Genomic DNA, 16,397 nt, shown 5'->3' with positions numbered 1-16,397 from the left:
TGGTTGTCCCAAGCCAGAAGAGGCCCCAACCCGCGAGCAGTGCCGAGCGATGGTCCAAGGCTCGGAACGATCCCGTGAGGCCACAACCTCCGGTTCGTTCCCCGCCGAGGCCGGTTCCCTCGCGACCGTGCGCCGGGAAGGCGGTCTCCACCGGGAGATACGTCAACTTCGACTATCTCTCCCGGGAGGGCTTCACTATAGGAGATAGGTTGAGGGCCCAGGGACTCGAGTTCTTTTGTTCCCTAGATCTCCCCACATACCCAGGGCTAGTTAGGGAGTTCTATGGTACCGTGTCCAGGGGGAATGGTGGGATACAGGGAACCGTAGCGGGTGTCCCGTTATTTATGTCGGAGGATTTCATTGCTCAAATCCTCCATCTTCCCCAAGTAGGGGTATCTCCTACTCATCCGGCCGATAGGACTGAGGCCCTTACGGCCATATTAGGGAGTCCACCCCAGTCCCCACTAGATGAGGTGTCCGCTAGTTCACTGTCAGTTGAAATGCGGCTCCTCCTGAGTATCATATCCAGGACCCTATTTCCTAAAACCGGCCGTTTTGACTTTGTGTCCGAGAGGGACCTAGCCCTCATGTATTACATTCTCCAAGACACCCCTATTAACTTTCCCAAGATGATCTACAAATACCTATGTGAGCCACTAGACAAACCTAGGCTCACCCTTCCATATGGGATGCTATACACTTTGATTTTTAGGGAGTCTGAGATCCCCATTTCTGAGGGGGAACCCTCTCGCGCACTGCGATACACTGATGTTGGCGGAGGCCTGAGGGGCCGAGTCGACGTTGGCGGAGGCCTCGAGGGCCGAGTCAGTCCTGCCGCCTGCCAACGTGGATGCGCTGGAGGAGTAGGGTGGGTTATACCACTAGGGGGTCCCTGAACCCACTGGCGAGGCCCTGTCGGAGTCCGGAGTTGGGCGAGGCTTGGTCGGAGTCGACTCGTGGCGCTATGGGCCCCTGCGCTAGTTTAAGGAAATAAAGTTGCGCCTTCACTAACACCTGCGGGTTTTGGTGTAATGGTAGCGCTTGATTCTGACAATTGGTATCAGAGCCATAGGTCTCGAGTTCGAACCCAGGCATCACGCTGGGGGGGGATTGTTGGCGGAGGCCTGAGGGGCCGAGTCAACGTTGGCGGAGGCCTCGAGGGCCGAGTCAGTCCTGCCGCCTGCCAACGTGGATGCGCTGGAGGAGTAGGGTGGGTTATACCACTAGGGGGTCCCTGAACCCACTGGCGAGGCCCTGTCGGAGTCCGGAGTTGGGCGAGGCTTGGTCGGAGTCGACTCGTGGCGCTATGGGCCCCTGCGCTAGTTTAAGGAAATAAAGTTGCGCCTTCACTAACACCTGCGGATTTTGGTGTAATGGTAGCGCTTGATTCTGACAAGGTCTATAGAGATAGATCTAAAAGGATGCATGGCCTATCACAGAAGATGTACATAGAGGAGGTACTGAAGAGGTTCAGTATGGAAAACTCTAAAAGGGGTCTATTACCCCTTAGGCATGGGATTCATCTCTTCAAGAAGATGTGCCCCAACACATCTGAAGAGATACAACGTATGAGCAAGATCCCTTATGCTTCGACAATAGGGAGCCTCATGTATGCCATGTTGTGTACACGACCTGATATAGCCCTTGCTGTGAGTCTCACTAGCAGATATCAGTCGAATCCAAGCGAAGAGCACTGGACAGCTGTGAAGAACATTCTTAAGTACTTGAGAAGAACTAAAGATTTGTGTTCTTGGTTTTTGGAGAATCATCAGTGTTAAAGGTAGAAGGATACACAGATTCAGATTTCATGACTGATATTGATGATAGAAAGTCTACATCTGGATATGTGTTCTTGTGCAATGGTGGTACGATAAATTGGAAGAGTTCCAAACAACCGATCATTGCTGATTCTACCATGGAAGCTGAGTATATCGCTACCTCTGAAGCTGCAAAGAAAGCCTTTTGGTTTAAGAAATTCATTGCAGAGCTAGATATAATGCCATCAGATGCCATCACACTCTACTGCGATAATAATGGCACCATAGCTCTTGCTAAGGAGCCTAGGTCTTATCAGAAGTCCAAGCACATAGAGCGGCGCTTTCACCTCATACGCGACTACCTCGAAAAGAAATATGTCGCGGTGCAGAGAGTAGACTCTATGGACAACGTGGCGGATCCGCTCACTAAGTAGTTAAATCAGTAGAAGACTGAAGCCCACCTTGAGAAGATGGGACTTAGATATATGTCTGATTGGCTTTAGTGCAAGTGGAAGATTGTTAGATGTATGCCCTAGAAGCCAATTTGACGGACACATTATTAATTCTGGGACATAAATTTATACTTGACTTTATTATTATTGAATAATAAATGGGTATCTTTTCATTCATATTGTTTATGTGTCTATAAATCGTCCAAGAAATCAATAAGATGATGATACATATTCTCAAGAGTTGAGAATTTGAGCCATGTATCATTGGTGATTAATTTCTAAATGCTCCTGATCAATGGATCATCACGAGGATGGTGATCGATCCGATCAGTGCACAGATCGCTTTCCTTATGGATGGACGAGACTCGAGTCCACAGTGTAGGGACACTGAAGTGATAGTGCAGGTGCTTGTTAGAGAACAAGGGTACGGAGCGTGACCAAGACAAGAAGTCACTTGGATGTCTATCCACTCGTCAGTGACTTGCTTGATGTTGCAGTAGTGTGACTGGTCCTTTGACTTGCAGTTCTTCAGCTATTCACAGTGAGGTTATTGTAGTTTGACTGCACATATACATGGTCTCTAGTCATATGGATTCTTGTTGTGTAGATTGGCTGCAGTAGGTTCACTGTAGGAGTAGGGAATGCACTTACATGGAATCTATCGACCTTGATAGAAGAGAAGTGATCCTATGTGATTTATTAGGCTGAGTTCTAAGACCTTGGCCAGGGCAGTAATATAATGTGGAGAAAGAGTTTTTCACTATCGAACTCAAGTCAAATAAATCTAGACATATGACAGACGACGGGATTTGACGAGTTATCCATGACCTCTGGTCTGTAGGGATCCACGATAGAAGGACTGTATCATACGATAACTGCACCTAGAGGTTCATCATTCTATTCTGCTGGGTAGCCACTACATACTGCTAGGTGTCACTGGTGGATGGTGAGACTCACAGGGATCATCTTGATGGTCGATGATCCCTAGCGAGTTGAGTTGAAATTGTTTCAACCCATTGAAAAGAGTTTTCAATGATATTGTGATAGAGATCGCAATATATCTCACTACCAGTCAGAATAGAACCTATGGGGTCACACACATTAGAGATAATGACCGATCCGATGGTTGAATGTGATTAGGAATCACGAATAATCAATTAAATTAATAAATGAAAATCTGCTAAGAGTTAGTGGTTAGAAGAAGGAATAATTGCAATCGGATTGCAATTTAATTTAATTAATTAGATTTAATTAATTGGACTTGATTATGAATCCTACTTGGAGTGGGATTCATGAAGTTCTAATTGGATTAGGATTTCAAATTAAATTATAGTCCTACTTGGAATAGGATTTCTAAAGTCCTAATTGTCTTAGGATTAAAATTTGAACAAATCCTGATTAGATTAGGATTTTCTTAAGTCCTAATTAATTTTAAATTTAATCTAATTAATTTCATGACTCCTAATTGGATTAGGATTGAAGAGTTCAATAGAGTCATGGTTCAATTAAATCCTAACTGGATTAGGATTTGGTGGAATTGAATTGGGTTCATCTAATCCTTTTTAGAAAAGGATTGAGTCCCTATGAATGTGGCTAAACCCACCCCACTTAATGTGATTAAGTGGGGTGTGAGAATAGAAGGGAGAAGAGGGAGGGGCCCATGCCCCTCCCTTGCTTGCATGAGATGAAAAGGAGGGGCTACGCCCCTCCTCTCTTGGAAAATAATATGATAATGATGAGCTCCTAAAAAGTAGGAGCTCATCCTTATCTATTATGGCATTAAAAGGAGAGGGGTTTTGGCCCTTCTATTCATGCAAATTTCTAGTGGTTCATGGCAGCAAATATCCCTCTCTTCTTCCTCTCTTCAGCCGCAAGGAACGAGGGAAAAAGGAGATCAAGGCGTGGCCTCCTCCCTCTCTTCTTTTGGTTTTAGCGCAAGGGAAAGTAAAAGGCTGCGAAGAGCCTTTGTTTCTTCTTCCTAGATCTTTCCTTCTTCTTCCTCCTCTCAAGGCAATCAAAGGTTGATTCAAAAGGGAGGATATCAGCCATCTAAAGCCATCTCTGCAAGGGAGCTAGCACTCCGGGGAGATCCAAAGGCTTCAATCGATTCACTACCTCGTGTGGATACCCGTAGAGGCCGGACGCATGTGCGGCTTCCATCGAACCTTCTATAAATCCACGTATATCAGATTTGCGGAGACCATCTATCCGCACAAGGTGAAGATCTGATCTTCTTAATGATTTTAAAATGGTTTAAAATAATTTAATTCTAATCTATCTACAAACGAAAGATTTTTAAAATACGTTCATGCGATGAACGGATCCCGCATATGTTTTTCCACTGCAATCTGAAAATTATTTCGAAATTTTCATGGCATATGAGAGATGCCAACATCACTTACATATGGATGTATCTGTGAACGTATCTGAGCATACAGTGAGTACCATAGGATCTAAAAGATCTAGAGATGAGATAAATCAAAAGTATTTGTGGCACCTCAGACTTGGTCATATAGGAGAAGACAGAATTAACAAATTGGAGAAACATGGGCTTTTGAGTTTATTGATTTCTGAGTCATATCCGATTTGTGAATCCTGCCTTTAAGAAAAAATGGCCAAATTATCCTTTGTAGGACATGGGGAGAGGTCCGCTGAAATACTTGCCCTAGTACACACTGATATGTGTGGCCCATTCGATGTGCAGGCTAGGGGTCAATTTTTCTACTTTATTACTTTTATCGATGATTTCTCATAGTATGATTATGTCTATTTTATGAGACATAAATCTAAAGCATTTGAAAGATTCAAAGAATTCAGATTTGAAGTAGAAAAATAGACAGAAAAACTCATTAAGATTCTTCGATCAGATCGAGGAGGAGAATACCTTAGTGGAGAGTTTCGCGATTATCTCTGTTGCCCAAGGTGACAACCCAAGAGGGGGGGTGAATTGGGTTTTCTAAAAATTATGTTCCCTAATTTTTACTTTGAATTGAATGCAGCGGAATGATAAGATGTTATTTACTTAAGCTCTAGGCAATTACAAGTAAAGTAGTGGAAAATTAAGCTAGAGCAATTATACTATGGCTTTAGGGTGCAATTGATCTAAAATTAACTTATAGTTGTATGATCAATTTTAATCTATGTGTATGATAAGAATGGAGAGGAAGCTAAGCAAATTCTTAACAACCACTTATAACTCTATAGAAAACAAAGCTAGAGATATTACATAATCAAGTACGAATGTAAGGCATGAAATACACGAGATAAGACATCACAAACACAAAGATGTATAGTGGTTCGGTGCACCCCAGCACCTACATCCACTCCCCAAGACCTCTTGAGAATTTCACTATAATCCCTCAGATTACAGCCGGTTGTTTTACAAGCTCACAACCCAACTTGTTGTTTTGCGAGATCACAACGAACTCGGTCGGTTTTCACAGGCTCACCGACTAGAACCAACCGATTATTTTTCCGGGTTCACAATCAAACCCAGTGGGTTTCCCAAAGGCTCACCAACCACAACCTTACAATGATTGTTTTTCGGGTTCACAATCAACCCAGTTGGCTTTCCCAAAGGCTCACCAACTACAACCTTACAACGTTGGTTTTCCCTTTGGCTCACCAACAAACCTTAACCCCTTGATTCAATCCCTTGATTGAATCAAGTTACAAGATATTAGAACAAGAGTTTAAATCAAATACAAGCTTCTCAAACAAGCAAATATAGCAAATATAAACAAGTAAAGTAAAGAGAAGAAGCCCTCAAACAAATTTGTAGATGAAGGAACTCAGCTTCTTCTTTACTTGCACGAAGTAGAGGATCACCGAGGCAGCACACAGTTGGAGAGGAAGCTTTGGGATTCACTTGGATGTTCTTCTTCTCTCTCTTTTACTTTGAATGGCTCTTTTGTGCTTTTGGGAGATTTCTCTTGTAATCTCTTTGAAATCTCTTCCCTAAATGTTCTCTCCCACTTCCATCACTTCTCCCCTAGCTCTCCTCTTGATTTTATAGCTTTAGATGGCGTGGAAACAAAAATCTAGCCGTTAGAGACAAAAATACAGCCATTGGAATCAAGAAAAAACTAGCCGTTATGCCTCCCAGCGTGCTGGAGTCGACTCGGCTGAAGTAGGAGTCGACTCGGCTGAAACAAAAGTCGACTTGTAAATAGTAGTCTGTCGGCACTGTAGCTGGGAGTCGACTCCGCACTGTAGCGCTGTAGTAGGAGTCGACTCGAGCACTGTAGCGCTGAAAATTAACTCTCTGTCTTTTTGTTTGTTCTCAGTCGGAGTCGACTCGTAGAGTATCGGAGTCGACTCGAGCACTATTTCTTGAAACTCCAGAGTGCCAGAGTCGACTCTAAACTTCCAGGAGTCGACTTGAGGACTATTCTTTTGAATCTTTCTTTGAATTTGCTCCTCTAACTTGAATCATTTGAACTTGAAACTTGGGTCAATAAAGTGTCGCTTTCTTCCAACTTTTCTTGAGAGCTTTTGAGGCCTTCTTGTATTTTTCCAACTTGCTATGTTCCTTGCAAAACAAATTATCTTTCTTCTTACAACACAAATCTTAGTATTTATACTTCAAGATTTTGTGATCATCAAAATCAATCTTTAAATCAATCTTTGGGTCATCAGTCTTTCCCTTTTTGATGATGACAAAACTTAGAGTATATGCAATATAAAATATATTGTGTTCTAGAAGTAATGCATAGCTAAGTTGTTTGAAGTAGAAAATATATGTTGGAAATTGTATCCTAAATGTCAATCGTCAGCATATTGATGATTGAATTTTGTAAATGAATTGACAAATTAATAAAGTATTATGTGGCATTATTCATCATTTCATCTTCAAATGAACTCTTATATGATGAAGTCCTTAGGACTTATGTTATGATAAAGGAGGATTTATCTTTGAGTCCTTAAACTTGTTCGCGACCAAATGATATGTTGTTACTAGGACGACAACATTATCAAGATTAGGTCGTTGTGTGACATATACATTGATTGTCCTCTTAACCAAGGAGTGTGGAGACACTGGTATGCCATACAGGTGAAGTGTAGGAGTACATTTCACTGAACGTGACCAATTTCGGAATGCTCTACTGTCGAGAGATGTTCCGAGTGGATATGGGTATAAGTTTGGCCCTCTGACCTGAGACCGCAACCTGTGACTAGCAAGCAACTCACTGTACTTTGGTACCGGACTACCTGAATTTCTAATTCAGTGACGGAAGGTCACTGGGTGCAGTCAAGTACTTGCGGAGTCAGTTGTGAGTTAAGATGGAATTGACCCCTCCTGGAAACAGGAAATAATATTTTGTGATTAATTTAGCAAAACCTTGGCCAGGGTAATCCCAGTGAGGAGTCACGGGATATCTAAAGTTAATCACATAATGGATGTACTAATTATAGGGTTGACAGTGAGCTCTAAGTCATCCTGGCATTAGGAGTCAAAGGGATTGAATTATACAGTAACCATAGTCCAGGGTTCCAGAATATTTGCTTCGCATATGTTCGGCCTATCCGGACGTCGGGTACCATTGCTAGATGGTCACATCGATTAGTATAGGAAGACGTTCCTATACTACCGGCTTAGGTTCGAACCTATGAGGTCACACGCATAGAAGTTTTTAGGTTGATCAAATGGCTGATTGATGATTAAGAATCATTCAGGGATAATTTGGTCAATTCGATTGACAAATTATCCTAAGCAAAAGTTGCATTAAAATAATTATTGAATTATTGAAGGATTATTTAGCAATTAGATTGCTAATGAACTCAATTTGATTGAGTAATTGGGCTTAGGTTGAGCCAAATTGAATAGGATTCAATTTGGGCTGCACCAGGGTTTGACCTAATTGGATTGGGTTCAACCCAAGTAGATTGAGCTTGACCCAATTGATGGGACTTGACCCAATTGGATTGGGCTTGATCCAAATCAATTAGAAGACCTTATTTGATGAGGATTATGAGTCCAAATAATCAGAATTGGATAAGGAGAAGAATCCCTAAATTTTAGGAACCCATCCTTATCTTCTTGGAGAAGAATGACACCTTAATTTATCCCCATAATATTCTATGCCTATCCTCTTTATTTTTGGCCAAAAATTGGTGTGAGAAGAGAGGAGGCGTGGGACTATATTTCCTATAAAAATGGCACCTTAAATCTTTCTAGAAAGATTTAGATGAATTTCCTAATTTGTAGGGATTGCATGGCGCATGAAATAGGGTGGTCTGCGGCTGAACTTTAGATCCATGAATTCCTATCTTTTAGGGATCCAAAATGCACGAAATTTGGATATGTTTATCTCCTCTTAGCTGGCAAACCACCAGAATTTTTTGGGGATTTTATCAGCCAAATTAGTTGGCTAAATTAGGTGTGATACGTGGGGGGGTCTTTTGGCTATAAAAGACCCCCATGCCTTGGGTTCAATATATACCATATTTAGAGGTTTCAAAAAATTCTGAAAAAATACCCTGAGGGCCTCCATCCCTTCTTCTCCTTCTTCCTCATGTCCATCATCCATTTCCTTGAAGAACAATCAAAGGTTGAGTGTTTAGAAGGAGAAAGCTTCAGCCATTGCTGCGTTCCTGCGCGAGCTAGCACTCCCACGGAAGACGATCTACCTAGGGCTTCGCGTGTACTTCTCATAGAGGCCATTCGTGTGCGTGGCTGCGAAGTCAAGGATCAGATCCATAAGTTTCTTCCATCATAAAAGGTATTAATCCCACATCAATATTTCATTTTAGAGTCAGGGTCTAGGTCTGATTTTCCAAGATTTTACCCTCTTTTGGGGCTCCTCACGGAGTTATCTCCAGAATCCATTCGATGGATATTCGGAGATTAATCGGAATAGAGTTCTTAAGTTTCAGATCTGATAGTTAATCATGCATGAAAGTTTTAGCATAATTGTTTAAACGATTTCGGCATAATCCTATGTGTTCTTAAGGTGCTGATTTCTAGATTTGATCTTGTAAGCATGCATGAATTAAATTGTTTGATTCGATTTTTCCGCTGCATTTTAAAACTTAAAAAGAACTACGTATGGCTTGATCCCCCTTATGAAGGGGTACATAGGCAACCCGATCAGGTTCAGCCATGGTTTTTTTTTTTAAAAAAAAAAAATCAGCATGCTTAACACCGAAGAACCTAGGATTCACTTTCAATATATATCTTTAAAATATACTTCATGATAATGCTTTAGATTTAATCAACTTAATATAATCAACAAATAAAGCATTATGAGCATATACTTAGATATTTCTCCCCCTTTTTGACAACATCAAAAAGATAGTGAGACATTAAGCACAAAGATAAGAATACTCAAATATTTCTTTTTCTTTTTGAACTCTGATTTGCATGTCAAATTATTGCAAGAATATGAATCATATAATGAGAACACATCGAATGTTGTTCCAAAGATAGTTTTCAAATCAAGTGTAGGTGGAATCTTTCTCAAGTTAATTCAAGAAGTACCAAGAATGATATTCAAAGAAAGCACGAACGGAAATCTAACCCTTCTTTAATAATAAGTATGAAAGCTTGTTCATTTAAGATCTTTTCCCCAATATATTAAGTATTTTAGCAACATGAGAGCAATTGAACTAATAATAATGACTTCATGTTGGATCATGTTGGATCATAAATTTTTAATGGCTTCCAAGTTCTTTCATGAAAAAAAATATTGTGGCATACATATCAAAATATGAATTCATGAAATTTATGATATATCTTAGAGCATACATAAAATGTAAAGCTTTAAAAGTTCTTTTAAAGCTCTTTTAAAGACTTTATTCCGTTAAAAAGAAGCACATTTTGGTACATATAATAATGAATTGGCACAAAAATTGAAGTTCTAAAGAACAAGCCAATAAGAACTCATTAGTAAATTTCAAAATAGGTTCTCTAAGAGATACTCAAGAAAATTCAACACATTATTTCCCCCCTTTTTCATTAAATTAGAGGCTCTTAAGATCAACTATTTGAATTGTAATCTGGTTCATGATTGATGCATAAGATATACTAACCAAATAACAAGCCTCAAGGTGTATCGTAAAGATTTTCAGATTAAATTTCAGATGATACATATTGGAGAGTATTAGGATCACTTTTCATTTAGTATTCTTTCTCTCTCCTTTAGTTATGGATTTATGCGATTAAGTTCCATATGATCTTTCCTTCTAAAATTTTCTTTCTCCTCCTTAATTGATCGTTCCATTTAAGAGTTTAGAATTTGAAGATAATGTTCAATAAAATTGTGAATCTCGAAAATATATTTTCTATAAGTTTCAGCATATTTTCATAAGACTCAAGGTTTGAGATAAGACAATCTTTATAGAACTCATCTTAAGATATAAACTTATTATGTAACTAAAGCAAGTCACGCAATATAAGGAGGTTCATCAAAATCAATCCATAAAACATTCAAGATATTCATCAAATGGATGTAGCCTTTTGCATTTAGATTGAATATCTAAAGCTCCCCCTCAAAAGATGCATTCTTCTTTAATCGTTCTTTTCTTTTTGTTGAATTTTAGATTTTAATGATAAGCGTAAATAAAAATAGAAATTCTATGATATCAAGAATGTAGAGTGATCTAGATTTATTCAAAATTTATAGCAATCACTCTTTTTAATCCTTTAAGAACAAGTTATGCTTCCTCTAAATATTTGAAAAAATGTGTAGAAATATTAATCAGAAAATGATTCATTTGAAGCTCAATTTTTTTAAAAAGTATTTACATTTTCTTTCTTTTAAAAATCATTTGAGTGAGCTGAAATATTTCTAGACTTAAAATCATTCACTCTTTTTTAAAAAAATATATATATTTTGATGAAAGTCTTTAAGAATGTAGGAGAGAAAAACATATAGATGATCATTGAGGTATATATATTTATAGAACTCAATTTCTTAATCATAGTTTTTCAGCAATGTATACATGAAGCACAATAAATCTTTTCAATATCAAAATAAAATAATATATTTAAAAATATTTGTTTGCAATCAAGATCATCGAAAGACACATCATTTAGACCAATATTAGTACACTTTAAAGATAAGAAATGATATGTTTCAGATGCGTATCGAGGCAAACAATCAAGGCATCAGAATTATTCTATTTTTCTTAAACTGTAGTTTTTATTTAGAAATCATATTGAGTTTAAGCTTTTATACAAAATCAGATGCTGAATTTCATAAAGATTTTCAATAGAGGCTTTCAAAATCATAATTTGAGATATGTATCTTCCACATTGTAGCTCATCTTAAATCATTACGATTGAAAACACATATCTCAAACATATAACAGCATATTCAGAATATTTGTATTTATGTTGAGTTTTGGTATGAATTAGAACATTATATACCAAAGTTAGGCAAGTTGAAAGATAAAACAAAATCAATTCATTTTGCCTAAATAGAGATATACTTCTCTTCTCCTTTTTACAAATTTATTCAACTTTCAGATTTCAAAGATGATTGTGAACGACAAATCTAAAATTTCTTTTCAATAATACCATAAAATAACTTCATATAGTATTTCAAACATTCAATCAAATTATCCAAGTATGGAGCATTACAAAATATTGAGAATCCATAATTCAAAACATCATGCCACATGCAAAATATATTATGTGTTAAGTCATGCATTAAAATATTAAGAACAAGCATGTTAATGATCAAAATCAATTCTTTTCAAATAAACTCCTCCTATTTAAATATAATCTTGCACTGATTTTATTCTTAAAGTATGTTTTCAAGTGATTAAAAATTTGACTTGATTCTTCTTATATACTTTCATTTACTTTGTCTTTCATTTTCACTTTCTTATGCTTTATACTCTATTTGCTCCCTATCCGGTGGAGTTGGAAGGGGCACGAGGTACTACCACTAGCCTCCCTCTTGTGCCGTCCCTAATATACCCTACACTGAATAGTTGGGTCAAATAGTGCCGGGTACTACCACTAGCCTTCCCATTAGCACCATCCCTATGATGAGCAATATAGAAAGGTTAAAATGTTCACTTCAAACTCTCCCTGTTTAAGTGGAATTAATTACGGATTTTATCCCTTTCAAAAGAATGCTCACACAAGTCTCACAAATGTGCCGAATATATTATGCTTGTTTTGCTTTTCCTTAAGATTGGAGTATTTGCCTTCACTTAGATTTTACTTCTCTTGAATAATATCCATTTTCTTTTCCTTATCTCTCTCTCTCTCTTTGTTATTCTCAAGTAATTTACATGAAAGAGCAGAATAAAGAAATAATCTTATGTATCATATAGATGTATATCATGCAAACAACATTTTCATTATGCTCAAGAATTCATAGCTTCTCACAAGTCAATTTAAATCAGCATTTTAAGCATATACTTGTGTATTTCATGGTTATGATATAGGCAAAGGAACATTTTAGTTTGAGCAAACCATGAATCAATTTCTAAAAGCATAAGTCAATTAATACATATATAGACATGATATCAAGAAATTAATAATTAAAGATTTTAACCATGCCACAATAAGATTTAAGTTATTGATTTTGCTCAGCTAATTTATGAGAGAGGTATCTAAAATTACTTATTCATTCTATATTCTTCAAGTCAAACTAGATTTCTTATGTGTGAACTTTTGGCTGAAGAAGGTCCTCTCTCTTGTTTGCATGTGAATGTTTATTGTATCTTATGTGGAGGTGTCCTTCAAGTTGAAATCTCTCATTTTCTTGCTCAAGGATCCTGCATTATTAACAAACTCCTTTTCTTTCTTGAAAGAAAATCATTAGTTTCTTCAAGATACAAACCATTCATCCAACATATTTTTAACTAGATGACTCAATATAAGATATGACAATAGTTGAATGTTGAGTCACTTTACTCAAGAGATTGCCTAAATATAAGCAAGCACATATCACTTGAACTAAAGAGATAGTTTCATTAACCAAGATGGTTCAAGGACAAGCATGTGAGGCAATGAAAGATTCATCAAGGTCAAATCAATTTCTTATTTTCAAAATCAATTTAGTTTAGATTTTATTTGCTTAAGATAATTATCAATAAGACACGCTAGCTAAGTCTTAATCAACTTATCTTAAACAGTTGTTTCTATCAAAATTCAGATTATGATTTATTTGTTATCAATAAAATATGATTCATTAAAGTTAGATTGAAGTCTTGCACAAGGGCACATAATGAGCATACAATCTGGTCTACTAGCTGTATGATAAAATACTTATTCTATCATGCTTCAATACAGCTTTAAAACAATAGATCTACTTTGCTCATCCTTTTCAAATTCTACAAGATGGGGTCATAGACATACCTTCTTCATGCCAATCTTCTATAAGAGTTTTCTTGTGGACTAATTTTGGTCAATGAAGATCCCCTTTCTTGTTTGTCTTAATTTGGAGTTCAAGAAAAAATGTTAATTCATTCATTATACATATTTCAAACTCACTTTGCATGAGCTTAGTAAAATATCCATATAAATCTTCATTAGTAGAACCAAAAAGGATGCCATCAATGTATGCTTTGAGCAAGCAAGATATCACAAATTCTTCTTTTTAATGTATAGATTTATTACTTTTTATCAAAAAGTTACTCAAGCTTTTATATCATGCTTTTGATGCTTGTTCCAAATCATATATTGCTTTATCATATTTGTAATGAGTGTTTTCAAATAAGGTGGTTATTTTACATAGATCCTTTTTTTTAATGAAATAACCACATAGGAGTGCATTCTACACATTCATTTGACAAAATATAAAGCTCATAAAGCAAGCAAATGATAATGGTGATCTTTACTTCTAATCATGCAAGAGTTTCATCAAGATCTATTTCATCTTTTCTTGATTTAGTCTTTTAGTAGTCATCAATTTTCTTCACTAAGTGCATTTCTGAAAAACTCAATTTGGTTCTAATTATTAACAAGTTTTCAGATTGTTATATGTAAAAGATTAACCATATACATATATAATTTAATTTTAGTATCTTGATAATAAATCATTAGTCTCATAAAGAATAAAATGAATTGATATTTCTACAACTCGAATCTTTTCATTGAATGTTCTATATGCATTGCTTGATGAATGATATCCAAGGATAGAAATATCTTTATCAGATTTGACATTATTTTCAAAAGACCATATCAAGCATAACATAAACTACTGAAAAATATGAAAGATATGCAATAGATCATTTTCTATTTTTCAGAAGATCAAATGGAGTTTTCATCAAAAATAGATCTAATAGAAACCATATATATGACAAGCAATGATGATAGCTTTTAAAAAAAATCATTTAAGTAGATGACGATCATACAACATTGCCTTTTTTTTATTTCTTCAAGGATTCTATTAATCCTATTTTACTTATAGTGTTCTTGGTGCAGAAACAATTGTATTCAATATTATTTTCTGTGCACAACTTAATAAGAAATTGATTTTCAAAACTATGCCATGATACTTCTTTTACTTTCATAGTTTGCAAACCTTTTTCATTTGATCCCTTTTTGTGAGTTTGTGCCAATGCAGAAAATATTTCAATTTAAGTGCCAAGAACAAAGCCAATGTAAGCTTTTGAAAACTTAGTGTTGGAAACAACATCTTTAGATTTAGAAATTGGTTTTTGTTTGTTTCCTTAGTTAATATGCATAGCAAACTTTGACCTTGCAGAAGATAGTCTAAGTAAACCAATGACAAAGTCTTTTGAAATTAAGTCCATACTAGCATAAGTTAATTTTATATGCCAAAAAAAAATTCTTTAATATTAGTATTTATAATGCATAATTTTTTAAGAGCATATTAAGTACATATTCTTATGTCTATGATCAATAGAAGATAATGCCTTGGATAAGAACTCTCAATCAAGCATATAGAGGACTCAAAAAGATAATTTAAGGAAATTGATTAATCATTAACAAAGTATCCCTCAATATAGAAAAGTATAGAAAGATGAAGGACTTGAATTCATTTCTTCTATTTTAATTACTTTTCTTGATTATATTTTAAGTTTCACTCTTTAACGTGTATCTAGAACACCCATTTGTATGAAAGTTCTATTTGTTTCATGGGTATCTTGGCATACCTTCATCTACATCCTCATATTTTCATTTTGGGTACCCAAGCTTGCTTGGATCCTTGAGAGTTAGGACATATGGTTCCTTTTGGAATCCAAATCTGTTTAATAGTAATAACTTTACCATTTGATTTAATTGTACTAGAACTATAGGTAAGGTTGTTATGTCCATTCTTTTGATGTTTGAAATACGTTATCCTTTTTGATGATTTGCTTGACGAATTTAAAACCTTTTTCTTTAGGGATTCATTGCTAAGTGAAGGAGTTAAGCCAAATTTTGATTTATCAAAATCAGCATGTTGGCTTTCAAACATCATTTTTAATCTTTCTGAACTTACAGTAAATTTGTTAATAAAAGACTTCAATTGGTTAATTTCTTCACTTAAGTTTTGATTTTCTTTAATTAAATTCTGATTTTTCTGAATCAATTGTTCTAAATTTAACCTTAAGCTTTCATTTTCAGAATTTAGTTTGTCATATATTTCAGCAATAGAATTTCTTTCTTTTAATATTTCAAGATTTAGCATTTTATGTTTTTTATTTTTGATAGCTAATTTTCTACATTCACCATACAAATCATGAAAAGCATTTAATAGTTCATCATAAGAATATTCTTCATGAAATTCATTTGGTGTAAAATTAGATTCAGATTCTACTTTATCTTCTAGTGCCATAAAACATAAGTTAGTTACCTCTTGTAGTTCATTGTTGCTTCTAGCTTTCAATTTCTTGCTTGACTTTTCTTTAGTCAAGATTTTCTTTCTTTTTATCTCTTTCTTCCTTTCTTCTTGCTTTCTTTTCTTCTTTGTCTTTAGGAAGCTTTTGAATTTTTCTGTTGTTTTTTCTTCCTCGAGTTGACTCGAGATCTTCGGGAGACGTCTCGTTCTCAGAGGCCTAAAGAATGATTCTCTGTCTTTTGAACTATTCTGCCTCGGAGTCGACTCGGGCCTTGTTGGAGTCGACTCGGCTAACTTGGGAGTCGACTCTAAAATACTTGGAGTCGACTCGTTCACAGGATCTTCAAGACTGAGTCTCTGCCTTTCAGACTGTTCTTCTCTAGGAGTCGACTCGGACAAACTGGGAGTCGACTCGGCTAATGTGGAAGATTCTGCAGTCT

The sequence above is a fragment of the Phoenix dactylifera genome, unplaced genomic scaffold (assembly GCF_009389715.1).
Source record: "Phoenix dactylifera cultivar Barhee BC4 unplaced genomic scaffold, palm_55x_up_171113_PBpolish2nd_filt_p 000306F, whole genome shotgun sequence".
Taxonomy (NCBI): Eukaryota; Viridiplantae; Streptophyta; class Magnoliopsida; order Arecales; family Arecaceae; genus Phoenix; species Phoenix dactylifera.
This window is presented reverse-complemented; position numbering follows the sequence as displayed.